Source organism: Uloborus diversus, chromosome 1 (genome assembly GCF_026930045.1).
Source record: "Uloborus diversus isolate 005 chromosome 1, Udiv.v.3.1, whole genome shotgun sequence".
Taxonomy (NCBI): domain Eukaryota; kingdom Metazoa; phylum Arthropoda; class Arachnida; order Araneae; family Uloboridae; genus Uloborus; species Uloborus diversus.
Genome location: NC_072731.1, coordinates 72,595,665 through 72,617,999, shown reverse-complemented (window position 1 = coordinate 72,617,999; position 22,335 = coordinate 72,595,665). Strand labels below are relative to the sequence as shown.

Here is a 22,335-nt window from a genome sequence, read left to right as displayed (position 1 = left end):
AAATAAAAAGTGTGTCAAGAGAAATATATTCAACATTCAAACTTAAATAAAAGAAGAAAAAAAAACCACACAGAAGATGAGATTGGAACTTATCGCTCTTTCAGAAAAATGACAGGCCGTCAAAGTAAGAAAAGCAAGGTATTTATATTTTTAATTGCTATTCAAAAATAAATGTAAATGTACTGCCGTGATAAGCAAAAACACACTACAAAACCTCGAACAATTTGAAAATCACACCCTGTGTACACATACACTTGTTAACCGCTATATTCCCCCCTCCCCCTCAAAAGGTGTTATTGACGGCGAGTGATAAGTCACAAAACGCTGCGTTTCATATCTCGGTAAAAATTGGTCGTACTAATTTCAAACTTTTTGAGCAGGAATGGGGGTTATTTCCCTAAACATAGGGGACTTGGAACCCGTATAAGAAGTTAAATTTTGTACTTCCTTGACTCATTTTTATTTTTACTTCAAACTTTCAATATCTTAACCCTGCATCTGAACATTTTTGCAATTGGAAGTATACATCTAGGACTAACGGTTAGGAAAATAAACGTCTTGCAGGTTAAAACGGAAGACCCTGTATACTATTAATATGTGCAAATAATTTTTCACTCCCATATTCGGGAATTTATGTTAAATTTGGGTCTAAATTGGAATAAAAAAAGAAATATTTATCTTTTTTTTTATTTTTGAATTATAGCTTATGTCACTCAGTAAGAAAGCACCTTTCATATAGTGAAGGAAGTTTTCAAATAGGTGCAGTCTTTCCGGAGATTACCTCGCACAATAAACACAAAAATCCGCCCTCTCTCTTTATAATATTAGTATAGATATAGAAGATAGTATTGGATTCGTGAAAATTGTCGAATTTCGTCTTTTGACGGTTTCGAACGTTTTGAGGTGTGCTGGAGTCCATTTCGATCATTTTTGGAAAATATCTGTTTGTGTGTGTGTGTGATCGGTTTTTTGTGGCCGCTCTACAGCAAAAGTTACCGCATGAAATTAAACGAAATTTATGTGCCCATATGTGAACTTGTATCCATTGGTTTTTGGCGCTAATTCCTCCAAGGGCTGGAGCAATGGAACGTTTCTTGAGTTATGTGTGCCTGCTATTTCGCAGGAAGTAACTAGCGGAATGAAACAAAATGTGGTCCATATGTGTCCTCTAATATGTACAGGTGCTGAATTAGTTTTAGTATCAATAGTTCCAACGAGGGCTGAGCTATAGAGCGTTTTCTGTCGTCACTTGTGACTGATATATCACAAGTAATGAACGGAATCAAACAAAAATTTATCAACAAGTAGCATTTAGAGGATACAAGAGCTGACCCTATTTATTATTATCAGTAGCTGAAAAGGGGGTGGTGCCAATTGAACGTTCTTTCTTTTTAATTGCAAGTGCCATATCTCAAGAAGTAATGCTACGTTCTGGATGAAATTTAGAATAAATGTCAACTTATATGAAAATAGGCTTTGCTCAATTTTGGTGCAAATCACTCCAAGGGAGGAGGGAGGGGGTTTGTTAAATTAAAAATAGCTTTATTAATGCAACCATAAGAAAGATAAATCGCAATAGACTGTCGTCTGCGTACTTCGCGTGGTATTAAGTGTTGGAAAATGACAGGAAAATCAATGATTTAAAATTTTTAACTGCTGCCATCTTGTGTTTTTCAACAAATAAAATATTTGTTTTTATTTTAACAAGGCTTTTTAAGGAACTTTCAATGTCCGCTGTTTGCTTTTGCTAAAATTCGGATTTTTGGATAGTCGTCAAGTTTTTGCTTTGTTAATTTTGTTTTTTTATGAATATTACTTTCTCGTCAAGCATGGGGAAGGGTCAAAATTCATTAGAAAGATATAGAAGAAGGTTTCGAGATGGCGACAACATACTAGTTTTTTCTCGTTCACTTGTTCGTTTTCGGACTTGATTGTTCCATGGCTCCTTTTTTTTTTTTTTTTTGCGCTGAAGAAGGGGTTTCATTTTATAACTCCGGAACAGCTGTTTGCAGAGCGTTTTTTAAACTCTTTTTAAATGCATAAAAAGTAGTCGAAAACTTTGTACTGCATAGTGAATAAAATATGACAACGTGTATAAGTACAAATTGAGAATGAAAAAAGGTTAAAAAACTAGCAAACAGCTGTTTCGGCAATCTAAAATACAAGTGCCATCATCAGTGCATTAAAAACGAAGACAGGTTCACCCGACTAAAACACAGTCGAGGTGAACAATGGAATGAGAGACGAGTTGTAAAAGATATGAGAGTAGTACCGGAAACGATGACGTCAAGGTTACGTCAGAACTCAAAAGGACAGTTGCACTCAGGAGAAACGTCACGGACAAAAAATAAATCAAATAACAGACTTCCAAACATTAAGAAAAGGGGGAGTGCTAGACAAATCATTGACGATTAAATTAGCATTTTTCCATATGTAATATGACTCCCAAAAATCTAAATCATGAATGGACGAACACTCGTGAATACACTGTCAAAAAAATCCTTCTTTTTACGCTACATTTTCCTTCATTTTTCGACGAAAAATTATCGTTTTCAAGTGAAACGAAAACTTTCTGTCAAATGGGCGCGCGCCTGCGTAGTAGACATTTTTACCATTCTATTCTACACTTGCCGCTGTGCTTACCGTGACGACTGCCCGCCAAAACCAAGACCTGACAACGGCCATGTGTGAAAGTGAATGCCTGTGACCTCAAGAAGTACCTTCAATATGAATAAGTTATTGGGTGAGTACTTATTTTAGAGTTTGATTCCAAAAATATGTATTGTTCCTTTTTACTGGAAAGCAGTACGTAATATAGCTTGAAAGAAAAAAAATTAATTTCGCAGATGAGTAAACGCCGCCATATTTAAATTTGTATACAAAACAAGGCTTCCATTTATATTGAGCAGGAACATAACAGGGCTTATGCAAAGCCAACAAATGTACTTTTATTTGAGTTTACTGAAAAAGGTTAGAAATAAACCTTGGGACTTGTTTGAAAGTCAAATTGTGGTTGAGAGAACGATATTTCAATATTATAGTATTTACGTAAATTGATTTTACAGTAGCGAGACAATGTTCATTTTGTAAACTTTCCATTAAGCCTTGAGAAAGGTTTTTGTTGAAAAATTTCAATTAAGCAGTGTAATTTCGTTTTAATACAAAGTTGCTTTTGTTGAAAATGATAATACAAATTCGTATGCTAGTCGAGTGATGTTCTTTTTAACCTGGACTATGAAACTTTAACTATATGAAAGAATAAATTTTCGTTTATATTACTTGAAATAATTAATAAATAAGTAATTTGAACGAACCTTTTAAATTTCTCTATCGATGTAAAATATTTTGCTTGTGTTATGAAATTTAAAATATTCTGTTATCATAGAATTTGATTCTTATTTTCATTTTAAATTCACAGCTCCAGCTCTATAAATTTTGGGTCCCCCTGCTAAAAATCAGTCGGGCCCCTAAACGCCCACTAAGTTGCTCTGCCCGCCCCTCAAAGAGTGATTGTTTTATGTTTTTAACTGCTTCAATGTTTCTACTTAAATTTTGAATTCATTTATTTCAATGTTTTATTTATTTATTATTATTGTTTAAAAGTTTTTAACTTGTGTTTAAACGCTTCTGGGTAGCTGTGTGGAGTTTTTATTCTGATTTTTAGAAACTCATTTTACTAATAAGTTATATCAGCAATGAAACAAGTCTCAAGGCCGTAGCCAGGATATGTTTTCGGGGAGAGACATGGTCGGATGCAAATTTGGTTCGAGACATGTAATACAGGAGAAAAATAGCTTTTAAAAAAATATGTTTATTATGTTGTTTGCAAAAATTAAACTAAAATAAAATTAATTTAAATTCTGAAATTTTAAATTCAAATTATGTTTTTCGCAATCACGAGTTGCGATAGGACCTTACTCATTGGTTACTACCCCACTCACTTGTTTCTAGATACGGTTCCTGGCCCCCCAAGCCTGTCCCTCCTCTTGGACGGTTACGTGTGTATAATATGTGTAGGCTTGTGTGTGTGTGTATAGACCTGTGTGTATGTATGTTTGCGTGTGTGTATGAGCGTGCGTGTGTCTAGGACATGGACGCCACCAATCAGGAGAAGCATTTACCGGGGGCCAGTTACGTCTGCAGAGGACGGTGGGGTTGAAAAAGGAACCACAACATCACGGACGGTGAAATGAAAATAATTAGCAATTTTGATTGCTCAATAAAAAAATATTATCAAATAATTATTTTAATTAACAACTTAGTTGATTAATGTCTAATAATTAATTTATATTACACCAGAATTATTCATCAGATAAAAATGATATTTTTGTATAAGATCTGTCACTGCCAGGCCACTATCTGATGACTGCCTAACTCAACAAAATAAGACTTATACGGATGTAAACATATACGGTCTATAATGTATCATACAGTGTTTATTACATGTTCGCTATTACAAATGCTTGCAAGGGGCCTCTTAGAATAACTTTCAGGCAAAAAAATAAGAAGTCACAATTAAAAAGTAATCTAAAGTTGACACCTCAAAAAAAAAAAAAAAAAAAAAAAAAACTTAAAGGATACAAATGCGTCAACTAGAAGGTAAAATTTTTTGCATCAAAAAACGTAAATCCTTTACTTGTTAATTTATTAAAATCGACTAAAATCAAGCATTTAATCAAAAGTATTATTGGGTTAAAAATGAGTTTTGATCATGTAAATTTGTTAAGTTTCTTATTGATGTTTTAAAAATGTCCTTTTCCCCTCTTTTAAAAGTCTTATTCGTAATAAGAGTCATTAACATTCTGTGATGGACCAAGGTGTAAAAAAAATAAAGACTTCTTTGAAAAAAAAATTTAAAAAATGATCCAAAAAATAAATAAATAAATAAATAGATCAGATATAGACATCTTTTATTTAGGTCGAATGCTTTGATTTAAAAAAAAAACACAAAATAGCTGCTTTGATCTCCCACTTCTTTGATACGCCAGCCGCCTTACAGGCGGCTAATTAAAAATTATTTTCAGGCTGAGTAAGAGAGTATTTGAATAGATGAAAATGGTTAAGTGAGGATAAAAACGTATAGACATAATAAAAAGTATAGGACGAAAACATAATGGGGAAAATAAACTTAAGCAAAGGAAGGTTTTAGTGACTAATTTTTAAACGGCAGCATAGTTGGAATTCAGAATCTAAAAAACATGTATCCAAGAATTTCGGGGGAGGATTTGTCCCGACGGTCCCCACCCTATCTACGGCCCTGTGTCTCATAACTTTACATTGAGTCCACCCCCACCCCATTCCTTGCTTATGTGCTTTAGTAATATGTGATGATTTTAAATTTTTCTCACATTTGTACCAAAATATTGCAAAAATATATTGAACTGTTAAAAGACTTGATCACAGTTTTTAATAATTTATTTTGTATTTATTTATTTGCCCCCCTCCCTTAACAAGCGAGGGTAGGCAAGGTAATTCAAGGGAGGGTGTTTAACTATAATATTTCTAGACTTGCTGAAAATGAATAGCTGATACAAATGTCTTTTTACCGTTTTGTGATTAAGGCTTTAACAAGAGAAACTTTCTGTTTTTTAAATTTTTCATGGAAGATAGAATTAATATAATTCTTGTTTCGGTGCGCTTTCGCAGCTAGAAGCCATCAACACTTAATATCTTTTCCTCAAATAACAACTAAAGATTTTTCTTGTCATAGTAAAATTGCAGTTGGAAATCAAACAGGATATTAATCTGAAATGAATTGAGTTTAAATGAATTAAATTTCATTTAGCATTATTTTTGGTTTCAAAACTTGGTTTCAGAAATTTGCGTGTAAAACGAATAATGCATATATGTAGGTGAAAGCTCAAATTAACGATAATTGTTTATGTAAACGAATGAAGTGATAATTGGAATAGAAATACTAATTATAAAGTTATATAGCATTTTAAATAAAAATCAAAATGTAGCTAAAACACTAAGAAAAGATCCATTTCAGCCAACAATTCCACTGTTATAAAATATTTACTATTTGTCAGTGATATTTTTTCAGAATGTTAAGGAAACATTTTTATGGGGTTAATATCCAGCCCCATTAGGCCATGTGTTGATTATTCCTTTTTGCATTGAAGTTCTTTGCTAGCTTTTTTTAATATTCAAATTTATGAAAAAGCCATGTAATGTAATGTTGAAACAACATCAACTGAATATATATAATTTTAGCATCATTATAGATTTTTAACCAGGGACGCACTGAATACTCGATTTTAGTCTTACAACACATTGATATATTAACCTTACTGTAACTAATTCATTTAAGTATGAAACATTAACCAGAAAAATATAAGTTCATATTATCCTATCAAGTGTTCAAAAGTCGATTTAACTGCTCATTTTGTCTATAAAATATGCTCCCGAAAACATATCTTCATTTCGTAAATAATAGAAAAGGTGATCAATAATATATGGAAGGAAACACTTAGTATGCATTAAATTTTGCAGCATTTTTAATTTTTGAAGTTTTACAGTCATAGGAAATATTAAATAAAGATGTACCAAATACCGTTTTGGTAGAGTACAGAATACTCCGCCAAGTACTAATTATGCTTTAAATGAACTATTGACATACATGTGATAAATTTTGAACTCATATTGAATAGCTATATAGACCTCCATGTAATAGTTTTCAAAACAAGTTCCAGCTAAAATTCAATTTTATTTAAAATATTATGTATATGTCAAAAACGTAACAAAAAAATTCTTTTTTAATTAGAAATAAATAAATAAATAAAAAATATGATTAATCAAGTTGGAATTAATATGAATTATATGAATCTATTATAGTTCTAATCATCCGCCAAACATGATTAATGTTTTTAAGCAATAAAACAATGTTAAAAACACAGATGTTCAGGAGCACTCCTGACACATGTTTTGGCGTTCACTCCTGACACATGTTTTGGCGTTACAAAGAATGCTTTTTCAATTCATAAAATGTAAGCTTATGGATGTAGACATCCTTTTCTTTTTTGTCATTACAAATACTTGTACTTTTTTATTAATTGAAAAATGTGTATTGAACAATATTTAATTTTTTACAACTTCTTGGTATTGGCCGAGTCAGTAGCATACATAGCATCCTCGCGAAGGGAAGGTGCACGCTCTAAAATAAAATAACACTATGTTAAAATTTTTAAAAATACATACGGAAGCGTGGGGGGGGCAAAGAAATCTATGTATTATACTGAGCTGTGTACCTTATCAAAATTTGTCCCAAGTATGAGTATTTGGCGAATTGACCAAGTACTTTGTACATCTCTATTAAAAACTCATAATTTTCTTGAAAAAATGAGTTATTTTTTAAACAATTTCATATTAAAATGAAACTATCAAGATCTATTTGTGCTAAAAAATTGCTTATTTACATATTAATTGATAATCTGTTTTAGATTTTCCCGATGTTGATGATGTGTAAAATTGTCCTCTTAACACCTTTCTCGGGACTTTTTGGTAAGTTCATATTATATTTATGTTGGAACCCAGCGTCAAAGTTGGACAATGTCTGAAAACAAATGCCCACAACATGAATGGATCATGAGTAAATGTGCCAATGGGGTTGCTTCTGAAATTTTAAAAGTATTTTTTTCTATAAAAGCATGCTTAAAAATATAGGATCTGACCATTTTTTAAATACATAATTGCAAAGTTTAATATTTAAAAAGTTATTTTAATGGTGTGCAGATTCAATTTTTTTCTTTTTTTGTTTTTTTCTGCTCATGACATCACAAATGATGAAATGCCATTAGCGCAGAGCGTAATATTTAGTTTGCATGTTCACTCACATTTGCTGGCACTGCTATGGTTGATAGCAAGCATAGAGAACAATATTCAATTGGCTTCTGAATTATCATAACCTGGAAACGTGGTAGACAGCAAGCGTCAGCACCCCTAACTGGAGTACGCCCCAAAGTTGATCGTTTGCGACGTCATAAAGACGACGCCTTGTTTGAAAAATTCTACATTTAAAAAAATAATTGAAAATTATCCATTTAAAAAAAAAAGATTTTGCTTGCTCCATGTTATTTTTTGCTCATTCTATCAACTTCAGTGGCGAAACGTAGTACTTTTGACTGATAGAAACAACCCTATTCTAAAATTTAATTTCGGAATTTGTGCATTTAAATTTCATTAATTCGCAATCGGGCAAATTAGTAGTGACCCAAGTCCGACTTCATATTTAAAAGATAGGTGAAATACTCCTTACATCTCTAAGCCATATAGATGTCAGAAGAGTCATTTTTAACTCTATCGTACTTAACCTATGAATGGAATGAGTTAAAATTTAGCTTGAATGATGTTTATTGAATATTTACAGTTAGAAAAGCATTTCCAATAGTCCATAGTGAAAAAATATGTTCTAATGTGACCAGTGGCGAATTCAGGATTTAGTTCTGGGGGTGGCTGAGATCATTAAAAATGTATGTCTCCTTGACATCACCAAAAGTTCATTGATGTAAACGAAGTCGTTTGAAAAAATATATATATTTTTCAGGAGGTGTCAAGGGCTAATGAAATTTTCGGAGTCACAGTTGAAATTATCTAAAATTTGGTGTTTAGTGATAAAATTTTAAAATTTAAATGTCAGTAAAAAAAATGAAATTTTAAAAAATAAAATTTTTAGACATTTTTTCTAAGCAATTACTACTGGCAAAACTAACAATTCTTGTTGATTATGAAAATTGTCCATGGCAAATGCAATTCACTAAATGTAAGTAAGAAAAGTTGTGGACTAATAGTTACAAAAAGGGAAAACGAAGATAAAATTCTGAGAATTGACACTAAGCGCATTAATTAAGGAGGTCTGAAATTTTTTTTCTGTTTTTCTTCTTTTTGAGTAAATAAATTTTTTTTAAAAGGCAGGGAAAAATTTCTGAAATTCGACAGGAAATTTCGGAAAACAAGTATCTCTATTACTATAGCAAATTAGTGTATAAACCTGAGGGAAAACGATTAAAATGATAAAGATAGGATGAATATAGGAAATTATATATTTTATTATTTTACCTTAAGATGCATACACAATAAAAAAAAAAATCTAATAGAAAAAAAAATTAGTTATAGTCTGGAGGCGGCTGCAGCCTCACAGCCGCCTCCCTGGATTCTCCACTGAATGTGATCTAATTTTATTCTTCTGTGACCAAAATTCATATGAGCTCAATAAATAACTTCAAAAAATTTCGTCATTAGTTTTGTCAAAAGTGTTTCTGGGTTGGGCCACAACTTGTTACTTTTTTTTAATTTCAATTTTGATGTCACAAATAGTTGATACCTCTTACTTTTCGAGTCCTTAGAGATGATGTATTGCTTATTTTTCTCTTATCCACACTGATTTTCCTTTCCGCTATTGTCTCAATTATGAATGCTTGGGTGTTTCCCCAATTTTCCAAGAGTAAAATTAGACTTAGATCAGCACTCATTTGCCGGATCAGGAATTTATCAAATTCAAATGCACCAGATCTGAAATAATGTAAAATTTCGGACTTGGAGCATAGTATTTGTCAATGATCCATTTGTGTTATGAGCAACTTTTTACTTTTTTGGACTTTGTCGGATTTAAGAATTGGGTTACAACATTGAATTCATTCAAATGCTAATGCATGTCACTCTGAACAAATACATACTTGAATTAAAATAAAATGTTTCATTTGGATCTTTGGTGAGCGCTTCTTGGGAAAACTTTGGCTTAAAAAAAATTTCGTAAAAAGTTTTTACGAAAATTTAGTTTTCATTTTAGGCATAAAAATGCAGTCGATGTAAGAAATTAAAAAAAAAAATTCTCTTTAACTCATTGCTTTGCTTATCAAGTTACTTAAGGTTGATTATTTATACAGTACTGCTCCTTAAAGCGCGTAGTGTTGCAAGATTGTGTGAGGAAAAGTAGTGGATATTTTTTGCTGTGGCTGACAGTTAAAAATTTTATTGCTGGCTAGTCTTAGAGAGACTTAAAATTTTGGCCAAAATTGAAAAAAGTTTTTTTCTGGATGACTCAAAGAATCTGCTTTGAGAAGAAAAAGATTTTTGAAGACAATAAGATTGATCAAGAGAAAAAAAATTGAGCCCACAGCATACAAATTTAATGACATTTTAAAATGCAATAAAAAGCCTAAGCAGGCGAAACTAACTTCCTTTTTCAGAGTATCTTTTTAATTATTCTCTGTGTAAAAATATTTCTATGTTGTACTTATATTTAATTTTGTCCCAACTATCTGTGTTATAGTTTATCCAATATGCACTGTTCCTGAAGAAGAAAATACAAATTATTCTTTAAAAGACTAAGAAAGGAACTTCCGATAACTCAAACTACCGATTCTTTGAAGGTTTTAGCTTGTCCCTAGGGACTTTGAGTTATTGAGAGTTGACTGTAATGAGAAAAAATTAATTTAATGGTGTACGTGATTTTTTTATCCAATAGAACCTGAGTTCGATTTTACTAGCCTTCTAATTGTTAAGAATCAAATGAGAACAATGAAATTTTCCCCAAAAATTGGGTGTTTCATACTTTTTGCCGGGTGTTTCATACTTTTTGCCGGGTGTTTCATACTTTTTGCCGGTACAAAATTTCCTTCCCCCTTTTCTCAGTTTCAACAATCTTACCGTTTAATACATTTAAGGGGGAGAAAATTTTAAATATCAGTAAAAAGAAGAAGAAAGAGTTCAAATCAGGGTTAGAAATAAATATACATTATTGTGAGTTCATCCTATGTATATTGCGGTTCAAAACTAGATAGACTTAAGAAGGAAATAATATGTGAATGTATTTTCTTTAATTGCTAATGCATCTTAATTTTTTAAAACGGCTCTCATAAACAAGAGGGTTTAAGAATTTGAAACGTTTTATAATCCAATACGAAAATCAAGCTAATGAATTACATTTAAATTTCAAAAAAAAAAACTTGATATTTGTTGTCTTAAAAATGTACTAAAATTTTATAAAAATTGTGTCCTAAAACTTTTGAAATCATCACTTGCATAATTTTAGCAAAATGCATTTTTTGTTTGTTTATAGGGGACAATATTAAAATTCAGAAGAGTTTTTAATATTTTTGGATGGAAAGCAGCAATACATGCAAGTAATATATTTTCTGAATTAGTTCATTCAGCGTTATGTTATTGCCATGCATGTGTGACTTAATTTTAATAATTTAAGTAAGTTATAGTTAATATTTGGGTATGTTTGTTTGGGAAGTATTTACCAAGACCCATCCAAAAATAAACACCTTTCTAGTAAAAGAAAGCACATTCTCTAAGTATGCATTTAACATTTATTTAGAAAAGAAATTTGCAATCTTGTTTTGTTGAAAGAATATGATAGAAAAAAAAACTTCTGTCCAGTAGAATTTTATCTATTTGTTCCTGCCCTTTATTGTCATTGTCTCTTATGGAACAGTTTTTCAATCTCCTAGTACATCTTTATTACTATTACAGGTGTAGGTACTGTTCTAATTTAAAAAAAATCCTACAATTCCTAATACCTTCAAATTTATACTAAATATCCTACAATTTTCATAACTTCACCTCACTTTTTTTCAAAAAAAGGAAAATTTCCTGCTTAAATTGGTTTAAACTTTTTTATTAGTCTTGTTTACAGTCGAAAGTTGCATGTGGTATGATGTAACTTCAAAAGATTAATCACTAGCATATGAAACCTCAAATGTGAGACTTCAGAATTCAAATTTTTTGCCAGTGCAAAATTGACTTGCAAAAAATCTAGAAAATTGTTTGAGTGATCTCAATACCAGTCTGACCACATGAACATTCAAGTAAATTAATGAAAATATTTCCTTGTTTTAGTAAATTTAGATTTTACACTTTTGCAATTTGTTCTAAAGTGAATGGTGAGGATCCTATGAACAACCTCTAAGGGCACATGTGAACAGTTCCCATATAATGTTAAAATTACTGTAACCTACTTTAACACTAGAAAGACGGAAGCGGTCATTTTGACCGCAAACTATTTTCAAATGCTCATATTTGCTGCGTTTAGTTTTCAAACTGTTTTTCCTTCATTGACTTTTCCTAACTATTTATTAAGATTTTACAACAGTAATTTTTTTCCTTTTAAGATTATTATTATAGTCGCTATAAATGTTTATACCTAGAAAGACTGACTACGGTCATTTTGACCGCTAAGTGAACCTTTCTTTATGCATCCGTTTTCTTCTTTTTTCGCTTATCAGTTGTGTGTACTATGGACTATTGTTAGTTGTCAGGGTGAGTAATGTTCTTTTGAGCTTGAGTAGTACCTGTTAGCCAGGTTTAATTCTTTGAACTGTTAGGAAAATGCGAAACACCTGCTGGTTGCATGGTTTCAATTTTCTGCTATCTGCACAGGGGGCAAAGTTGGGAAAGGTAAATTTGAAAAGCATGTGACTGGACACGTGAAATTACTTTGGGTTTAAAAAGAAGTAAATATAAACAGGTAAATTACAAAAATGTTTGCTGGAATTGTTTTGTGCACCAAAACATGTGCTTTGCTTGAAGCATTGACGTTTATTTTCTTCGGTGATAATGAAGTGCTCAGTCACATAATTATCTTCATGATGTCGAGATGAACCGTTGACAAGCAAAACTTATAGGAACATTAACTCCTGAAACTGTTGCAGATTTATATCTAAAACAGATTATGGTTTGAAAGAACAGTCTGGCTTATCTGAAGAGAAATATATTTCTAGCGATAAGAATAGTTTGCTTTCATGAGATTATTGCGAATATTTTTAATCCCAAAAGGAGGAAATTTCTATTATTTTAAGTATGGCGGTCAAAGTGACCGCTGCTCGTCTTTCTAGGTATACGCAAAACGCCGTCTTTCTAGTGTTAAGTGTTTTTTAAAAATGCATAGGTAAACACAAAATTACATCACTTTTGGAATGTTGATTATTTATGGACGGTTGCAACTATGTTAACCTTTTTTACCTTCAAGTTTTTTTAGTCACTTAAAATAGAAGCCAATTTTTTCAAATATTTTCTTCTTATTTTCAAAAATGCTCACCTTTAATTGACTCAAGGTATGGAAAAGGGCAAGAATTTTTTAAACAGCAGGCATACTGCTGCACCCTTCTCTGTTTAGTTTTATTGTCTTGTGATAATTTCTTTTCTTTTCTTTCAGTGTCTTTGCAGAAATAAACCGGGAAAGAAGAACCAAGAACCTAATCAAAAGGCTTAGTTTTTGGTGCCTTTGACATTTATATTTTAATTCTGTGCTATGTCTTTCAAGTACAGTATATCTCGAAAAACTTGATATGACGAAAAATTATTTCTCCCCTTTTGTATATTTTTCTAATGTTATTTTTCATTCTTATGTTGAAGCGTTTTTAATCAAAACCTTGTTATGTGGAATATTTTTCGAAGTCAAATATGACTTTTTCGGAAAAACCGCAGTTTATTGTCTTGAAGCCACTCAAGGAATGTTTCCAAAAGTTTCACACCCCTTCATTATTTCTCTCAAGGGTTACGAATGATTAGGCGAAGCTTATCTTCTGTCACTTTCATTGTGCAGCCTAGGGGATTCAGAAAATTTAAGTCCAAGAAACGTACCTAAATCTTTTTGCCCCTTTCTCATGCCATTTCGTTGGACCGTTTGACCCTATTTTCACCTCCTTGAAAATGGGAGATGAACGAAAACCCCTTTAGAGACGCAGGGAATGGTGAAATCCTTTGTCTAACTTCTTTTGTTCCGGAGCACTCGAAACTCGTTTGAAACCATTCTGTAACTTAGTAATCCAAATCTTTGATCAGTTTAGTTGTGGTAAATCACTACATTTTTCTACTTCTTTAGAGTGTCCTTTTTTAAGCTTTCATTATATGTTTCCACTTATTTTTAACTAGTGTGACTAATTTTTAAAATATTTTAAATTATGATTATACCCTTATTATCTCGAAAACTTGATAGCTCAAACTTTTTTTACCGTCCCTTCGACTTCGTGATATAGAGAGTATACTGTATTTGAGACATTTTAAGAATAGTTTCTTCATTAATGTTCTGCAACTTAATCATTATTGAACAAAAACTTATCAATGCAAATTTAAGTAAAAGTTTTAAGACCAACTGATATTGGGAATGTTGTTCTTAATTGAATAAACAGTGGGGTTGTTTTCTTCAGTCAAAAGTACTACTTTTAATCACTGGAGTTGATAGAATGTGCAAAATAAATAATAATAACATAGACCTAGAAAATACTTTCATTTTCCCAGCAGTTATTTTTTAATTAATTTTTTTAATGTCCGATTTTTCAAACAAGGCATGGTCTTTATGACGTCACAAATGATCAGCTTATGCGCATACTTCACTGGCACTCTGAATGCTTACACTTACTGTGTACCACAATTCCACATTATGATAACCAAAAAGCAAATTTAATATTGCGCTCTACGCTTGCTGTCAACCATATCCTTGCCATACATGTGAGTAAAGAAGCGAATTAAATATTATGCTCTGTGCGAATGGCAGTTCATCATATGTTATGTCATGGGCAGAAGAGTTAAAATTAAAATTGAGTCTGTGCATCAATTTAAATAATTTTTTAAAAATAGTAAACTTTGTCAAATTATTTTAAAAGTGATCAAATACTATGTTTTTAAACATGCTCTTTCAGAAAAAAAAAATACTTTCAAATTTAGGAAACGACCCCATTCAGCAATGGTTTGATATACAATTATCCTTGAAAATTATACTTTTATTTAAAGTGTCAATTTTTTTAAATTACTGCATTAAAAAAATATCCTTAGTGGCACAGAACTCACAAAAAAAAAAAATATTTGAGATTTTAGTCAAGACTCTAAAGGTTTTTTTATTTTTTTAAATAGGTTTTTCTTACTCAAACAATCTGTGAAAAACATTTTGTTCACTGCTGAAACTAATAAAATTGGCAGAAAAATTGATTTGGCTAAAAAAAATTAGTCATTTAAAAATTAAAAGACAGATTAAAATTTTTAATTGAAGAAATGCTAATGAATTAGTAAATATGGATGAATAAACATATTGATGTCAAAAGTCGCTATCTAAATGCTAATTTTGCTACATTGGAAATTATTGCTGATAATTCTGTATTACTTTACAGTGTTTATTATGGGATTAGTTTTTTTTTTAGTTATACATGCTATTATCACTAAATCTACATTGCTGTTTCAAAGTTAATGGATGTAAAATACTTTTAATACTTTAAGTTACTCTTAAACATGTATTATCTGAAATTTGTTGCTTCCCAAAAAGAAATTCAGTTGCACTGAAAACTACGGTGATAAAGATTCAAACTATATGGGCAGTGTTGTCATATCACTATAAAGCTAAAAACAATATAAAACCAAAGTATAGATCAAAGGTACCTTACTAGAAGTAATTTGCTCAAACAAGCAAGCAAAAAGAAAAAAAATGCCTGGTAATTTTTATACTTTGCTCTCGTCTATTTTTCAAAATTGTAATATTTTTACATAATTTTCGGAATGTCTTAATTTGAAACTTGTGGCTATTCTCCCGTTTCTTTATTCATAAAATTATGTATAGAAGCTTACATTTATGTTGCAAACCTTAATTTCAGAAATTAAAATTTTAATTACTAATATCAAAAATTAAATCAAGCTTTATCATTTATCTAGTTAGTGTAATTTTTATGATTGGAAAACTATGTAAAATGACTGTTGTATATTTTGTTCAAAATATCATATACTCTTTGAACAAATAAAAAAAAAGTAAAGAAACTATATTCTTATTTGGGGTGTAAATCTATTTCTAAATTATCTAGTCTCAATTATGGTTAACATAATTAAATCAATTAAATGTTATCATATAATGTCAATTTCAATTCTTTATTTTAGTCAATTATTCATATCCATAAAGATGATAGTTGATGCAAGAATATAAATAAAATTAATTGAATTTTCAAGAGATTTTATTTTTTATTCATTTGCAAAAGGTTCATTTTACATTGGAATGAAATTGCTGATGTTGTTAATATTACCTGTATGTATAAATGCTTATAAAAATAAAGTTAATTCTACATTCTTCTACACTCTTTTTCTGTTTGTATTTTACTGTGTGATTCTAGACGAATCTATCTTCTTCCAATACTAAGCACATTTTTTATCCATTATATATGTTTTACAGCGTGCATTTTTCAGGTTCTTATTTAAATAGAACTTCAGAAAAATACCAGAGTGAGTAAATCTCAAGTTGATCAGCATACAATCAATTTTTCATAATTTTGTTTTCAGCCTCTGAGAGTGGTTATCTCATTACACGAAATGGCCGTTTTTCACAAACTAATTTTCATATTCTTAAAATTTTTATGAAGTTTATGAAAATTTGAAACTTACACCATTTGTCGTCTTTTATGAAAGAAACCTGCATTTTGAAACCGCTATGTAATAAGATACCTGCTTTCAGGTGACAAAAATAGATTTTTGATAAATACATTTAGCAATAAGGAATCTACTTTTGAACTTTCTTGTGGAATTTTCTGAGGCGTATTTGATTCGAAAATTTTGGGTTGCCGTTTCCGAAAATTTTCGACTGACAACATATTCTAAAACTAAAAAAATTAAAAGTTGTTTTTAAATAAGTTTGTAATTATTTTTGGAGAGTTTTTTCGCGGGGGAGGGGGTGGGGTCTAAGATTTTACTTGGGATTTTGGTGGTTTGATGTATCCACGTTTCGGACTAAGAAAAAATACAGCTTCAAAGTATCTGAAAAAAATATTTGTAAAACATTTCATTAACAGAAAGAAATAAGTTTCTTCAAATAACGCAAATTGCCTTTCATCTGACAGAAACGATCATAACGGACGTTCTTCAAACAACGAAATAAATCATTCATGTAGCAAACAAAAATAACGAGCATTTCTTCAAATAACGAAAAGTTGACTTCATGTAACAGAAACTACCATAACGGACGTTTCTTCAAAGAACGAAAAATTTCCCACATTTAACGGAGAAGAAAAGAAACGGGGAAAGTGTCAAATGACAGAAAATATTCCTCCCACAACGGGAAAAATATAGACGAAACTTTCTTCATTTGACAGGAGAAAATAAAAACGAAAATTCGTCAAATGACGGAAAATTTTCCTCCTATGACGAAAAGAAATAAGAAGGACGTTCCTTCATTTGACAAGAGAAAATGAAAACGGAAATCCGTTAAAAATCGTGAAAAGTCCGGCAGCACTGCTGCCAAGAGAATTTCCGTCAATTGAAGGAATTATTTTTGAGAGTGTAACTTTGGCGGAAGAAAAAAAAATTATGACCGCAGGACCAACAATGTTGAGCAATAGAGGAGCGTTTGAGATCCTGCTTTTTTGACGTAATTTTCGTGTTCTTTTATCCGGAATTGGAGGGATCGTCGAGTTTGCCCAATGTAGGCCAATTTGCACTGGAAGGAAACACTGTAAATGCCCCATTTGTCAAGGTTCTGAACAGGGTGTTTAAGCTGTGAAAATTTTTTAATTTATTAACAGAAAAAAAAGTGACGGAAAAATGAAACTTTTAAAAGATTTTGGCAATTTGTAGACTGATTTTAGGAAAAAAGGGTAAGACAACGGAACTCGAATAGTTCTGCTGTTTCTCTCTCCCCCCCCCACAAGTTATCCGTTCATCCTCCTAAACAAAAATTGGCTGCTTTTAGATCTTTTATTTACCGTGCTCTGGCCATCTGTTCAAATTCCAATTTACTTTCATTAGAACTGAATTACCTACGAAGTATTGCGTTGGATCGGGGATTCACATTAGATATTATTGATACCATTTACAAGAAGCTATGTAGCTCAACTAACAAAAATCAAACACTTGCTCCTGTGAACTATTCGAGTTCCGTTGTCTTACCCTTTTTTCCTAAAATCAGTCTACAAATTACCAAAATCTTAAAAAAGTTTCATTTTTCCGTCACTTTTTCTCCTGTTAATAAATTAAAATTTTCACAGCTTAAACACCCTGTTCAGAACCTTGACAGATGGGGCATTTACAGTGTTTCCTGCCAGTTCAATTTGGCCTACATTGGGCAAACTCGACGATCCCTCAAATTCCGGATAAAAGAACACGAAAATTATGTCAAAAAACAGAATCTCAAACGCTCCTCTATTGCTCAACATTGTTGGTCCTGCGGTCATAATTTTATTTTTTCTTCCGCCAAAGTTATTCACGAGTGTTCGTCCATTCATGATTTAGATTTTTGGGAGCCATATTACATATGGAAAAATGCTAATTTAATCGTCAATGATTTGTCTAGCACTCCCCCTTTTCCTAATGTTTGGAAGTCTGTTATTTGATTTATTTTTTGTCCGTGACGTTTCTCCTGAGTGCAACTGTCCTTTTGAGTTCTGACGTAACCTTAACGTCATCGTTTCCGGTACTGCTCTCATATGTTTTACAACTCGTCTCTCATTCCATTGTTCACCTCGACTGTGTTTTAGTCGGGTGAACCTGTCTTCGTTTTTAATGCACTGATGATGGCACTTGTATTTTAGAGTGCCGAAACAGCTGTTTGCTGGTTTTTTTTTAACATTTTTCATTCTCAATTTGTACTTATACACGTTGTCATATTTTATTCACTTCTTTTTAAATGCTTTTATTTGTACATACAGACACGTTGTCATATTTTCCCTCATTTCATTGTACAACGTTTTCGACTGCTTCTTTTACAACAAAACACCTGTTGTGAGCAGTCCTGGTCGTTTACAACGAATTGTCTCCCGCAATTGACCCAGCATAGCAATGGCTGCATTTATTGTTAACCATGTTTTCGTCAATGCGGCTATCCTCAAACTGATATTTCGTCTTATTAGCGACATCCAGATCCATTTACCGACACCGTTTGAAAGCTCTGATCTTTTTCGTTGCCTGCAACGTGATTTTTATTCATAAAGAGAATCTGCGAACCCTCCAGAGCTCTTGTTACCTTACTTTTTGAAACACCTTCGCACAGTCTCCAGGGTTAGTATCCGTTCTTTCATTCGAGGCCACAATCGGTAGTCTCTCCTCTCCATTACCATTTGGGAACATCAACGCTCGGTTTCCCACCAGATTGAGGCATCTGGACTCTCACCGTGCACTAGGAATTTAATATTATCGCGAGTATTCAAGTTAAAGGAATGCGCCAGGGATTTTCTACTTTCCGCATAATAAAACGACACGGACACTACCGATTTTATGCATCTTGAAATAGAATCGTTTTATGAGCTGGGTTTGAATCTGCGCCCATAGCGTGTGATTCACACAATAAACCACTGCGCCATCAGCCGACAGTAAAAGAAAAAAAAATCGGTGAAGTAATATTTTGGATTGGGTTTCGTGACTCAATATTAGGCACGAACTGAACCATTTTTTATAAACTGACTGAGCCACGGTGGTAAGCAATTAACAACTGTGACAAATATTTTCTGTAACTTCATGAAACATTGACAGAGGTGCAGGATTCTTCAGATGAACGTAATCAAGCTTTGCCGAGAACCCAAACAGGGAAAAAAAATCGATTTCTTTGAAGTTTACGAACATATTATACAAGCACGAAAATTTTCAACTTAATGGTTCAATTTTAGCCTACTTTCCCAGTAAAAGTCAGAAAAAGAAGAAAAAAGCATGGAAGAAGGCTTAATGCATCTTAAAAATATCGCAAGAAACAAAAAAAGTTAAAACTAAATAAAATAATTAAATAAATATTGAAAAATTGAAAATTAGAAAGTATGGTATTGAGATGGGGGAATATGTCTATCGGTCTGTCTGTCTGCCCCCCCCCCCCAATAACTTTTGAGTGAATAGTCCGATTCGAACAAACTTTTTTTGTTCGAAAGATCTCGGCGAGGACACGTCATTCCCATATTTCATTTTCTGGTTTGAACTATTTTTTGTTAAATTTTGAACTGAACTGAAAAAACTGAAAGTCCATGTAGATTCCGTACTTGAAGGCGGATTTACTTCAAATAAACTTTATTGGAAATAGCTCTTGATTACAAACTCCAGACTCCGACTCCGAGAATTTAGGGGCACTTGACTCCGACTCCGACTCCTGTGCCCGATAATTAATCGGACTCCGACTCCCCGGCTTCGACTCTGACTTCGTTGCTTTGGCAAAAATTGATGCACGGAGGAAAAATGACTGACTCCGATTCTTGGTTATTTGACTCCGACTCAGACTCGCAGCCATGGTTTGTTTTGTAAAATAATTATTGTTAATATGACTTGTTTTTATTTTCACTCTAAAGTTTTAATTTAGGTATTCGGTTTTCGGCAGAAAAACTCGAAGTTATTAAAGTTTCTACATAAAGATATGCGCACACGCGCGATTTTTTTTTTTTTTTTTTTTTTGACAATGAAAACTATTTCTTTAAGTTGACATTTTATTGTTTTTATTTAGTTTGGTAAGTGCATTAATTCATTAAAAAAAATTATTTTTGGCAATAGGGGAAAAGAACGATGTTTTTTTTTTTTTTGATATGATGTATTTATTTTAATGAGCATATTAATTTCAATTATTTTTTCGTTTTGAAAGCTCTTAAAGATTTTTTTTAATGGAAAAAAGTGTATTAGCTGCTTTGTTTAAAAGGTGATGCTATTTTATTTATTCGTTTATTTATTTTATTTTTTTTATGCATTTAATTTTTTAGATGAGTGAAGCATATTTTACTCCTAGAAATCAGCTTAAAATATTAAAAAATATGTTTGAAACAATTTGCGATTTTAGCTATTTTTGAGAATATTGATCAGGTACTAGAAAGTAGTATGGGTATACGGGAAAGTAGGCTTGTTTAGTTCTAGACGGAACTTCTTGTTTCATTTGTTTTTCATTCCCAAAAGTATGAAAGAACCAAAGCCTTACAAATGGCGTGGCGAATTTTAATGATTGAATCACTCTACAAATAGTTATGATACAAGAATAGGTATATAAAACTCTAGTTATACATATCAATAAGCAAAAAAAAAAAAAAAAAACTAATCATTGAAGTCGTTAAAGGAATACCCGCGCTGAAATACGGCAAAAAACTTGGCATGAATTTGAAAGATGGCTTGATATTTTGTGCTTTAAAAATATTTCACTACCAGCGACGCGCCAAACTGTACATGAAAAACAATAATTTTAATTTGTGGCATGTAGGTAAATAGATTACAGATTATACAATTTTTTGCTTGCTGGAAAGAAAGAACAGCTTACCATCGTAAAAAAAATTAATTAGCGATGAAGTCTCCAACATGTGCCAGAAACAATTATAACTTCGGTTTTAATTAAATTAGCAGCTTGAAATAAATATCATGTAATGTCGAAAAACTTGAAGTTTCAATCCATGTAAAATTATTTTAACTATCTTCTATTCTTTTAACACCGATTTTATGTAAAAACTTTTCTTTATGATTACAAAAGAAAAAGAAAATAACGTTCCGGTTTTGAAAAAAAAAGGAGGTGCTTAAGGAAAAAATCTGAGATATCTTTTACCGAAATTTTGTGTTTCTGAACGCTTTCCTGCGGTTAGTAGGTGCACCACGGATATACATACACCCACACAAAATGCCCACCAAAACTCTGCTTTAATTATACAGAAGAGGACACGCACTCTAAAAAATAAAACAAATAAAATTAAAAAAAAAAAACATCACGTATCTAATTACTTTTTTAGTGCTTGCGTATTGGATCTTACGAAAAGTTGATTTTCGATTTTTATTATTCTAAACTCATTGTGATGCTAAAAAATCTTTTAATAATGTATACGAAATTATAAATAGGATAAAAAGAAATGTATACTAAGATCAATTTTTCCTATTGCCTCTAATTAATGCAAAAAACTAGAAACCTTTTTCTCCAAGTGTAGAAACATTTCTTAATAGATACATTACTATACCAACAATAAAAGGATAAAAAATAAAGTAAACGGTTTCTTTCAAAAGATTAAGAAAATCTCAGACGAAAAGATAATATTCGACTTTTTGTTTTTAAACTGAAAACTCATATTACATTAATTGAGAAGAAATTCGATTTTTATGACAGAAAAAGGAATCACGCTTTTGTTAAGCAAACACTCTTATAACTTTCATTTTATTCATCAAAAATATTTTCTCTTCAAAAGGTTTTAATAGAGGGGGTGTTTTCAGTGAGGGCTGTGGATATTTTCATTATCTCAAAAGTATCCTCGAAAACTTTTCTGACAGAAAAGGTCTCGAATGCTTTTTTTTTTTAGCGATTAGAGAATAATTACAATTGCTATTTCAGAGTTATTTAAATCTATGAAAAGATGCCCAGCATTAAAAAAAGAGAAAAAAAAAGAAAAACCTATTGTTTTAATATTAGTACCCCATTTGACGAAATTTTTATTC

The 22,335-nt window shown here is 31.5% G+C and overlaps 1 long non-coding RNA gene across 1 annotated transcript; it reads left to right on the top strand.

Moving 5' to 3' along the window:
- Positions 1-2,644: 2,644 nt before the first annotated feature.
- LOC129234643 (uncharacterized) lies at positions 2,645-13,437 on the top strand. Its single transcript, XR_008581557.1, has 4 exons — positions 2,645-2,743; positions 7,443-7,503; positions 11,060-11,123; positions 13,160-13,437. It is a non-coding gene; the product is annotated as an uncharacterized LOC129234643 (long non-coding RNA).
- Positions 13,438-22,335: the final 8,898 nt, after the last annotated feature.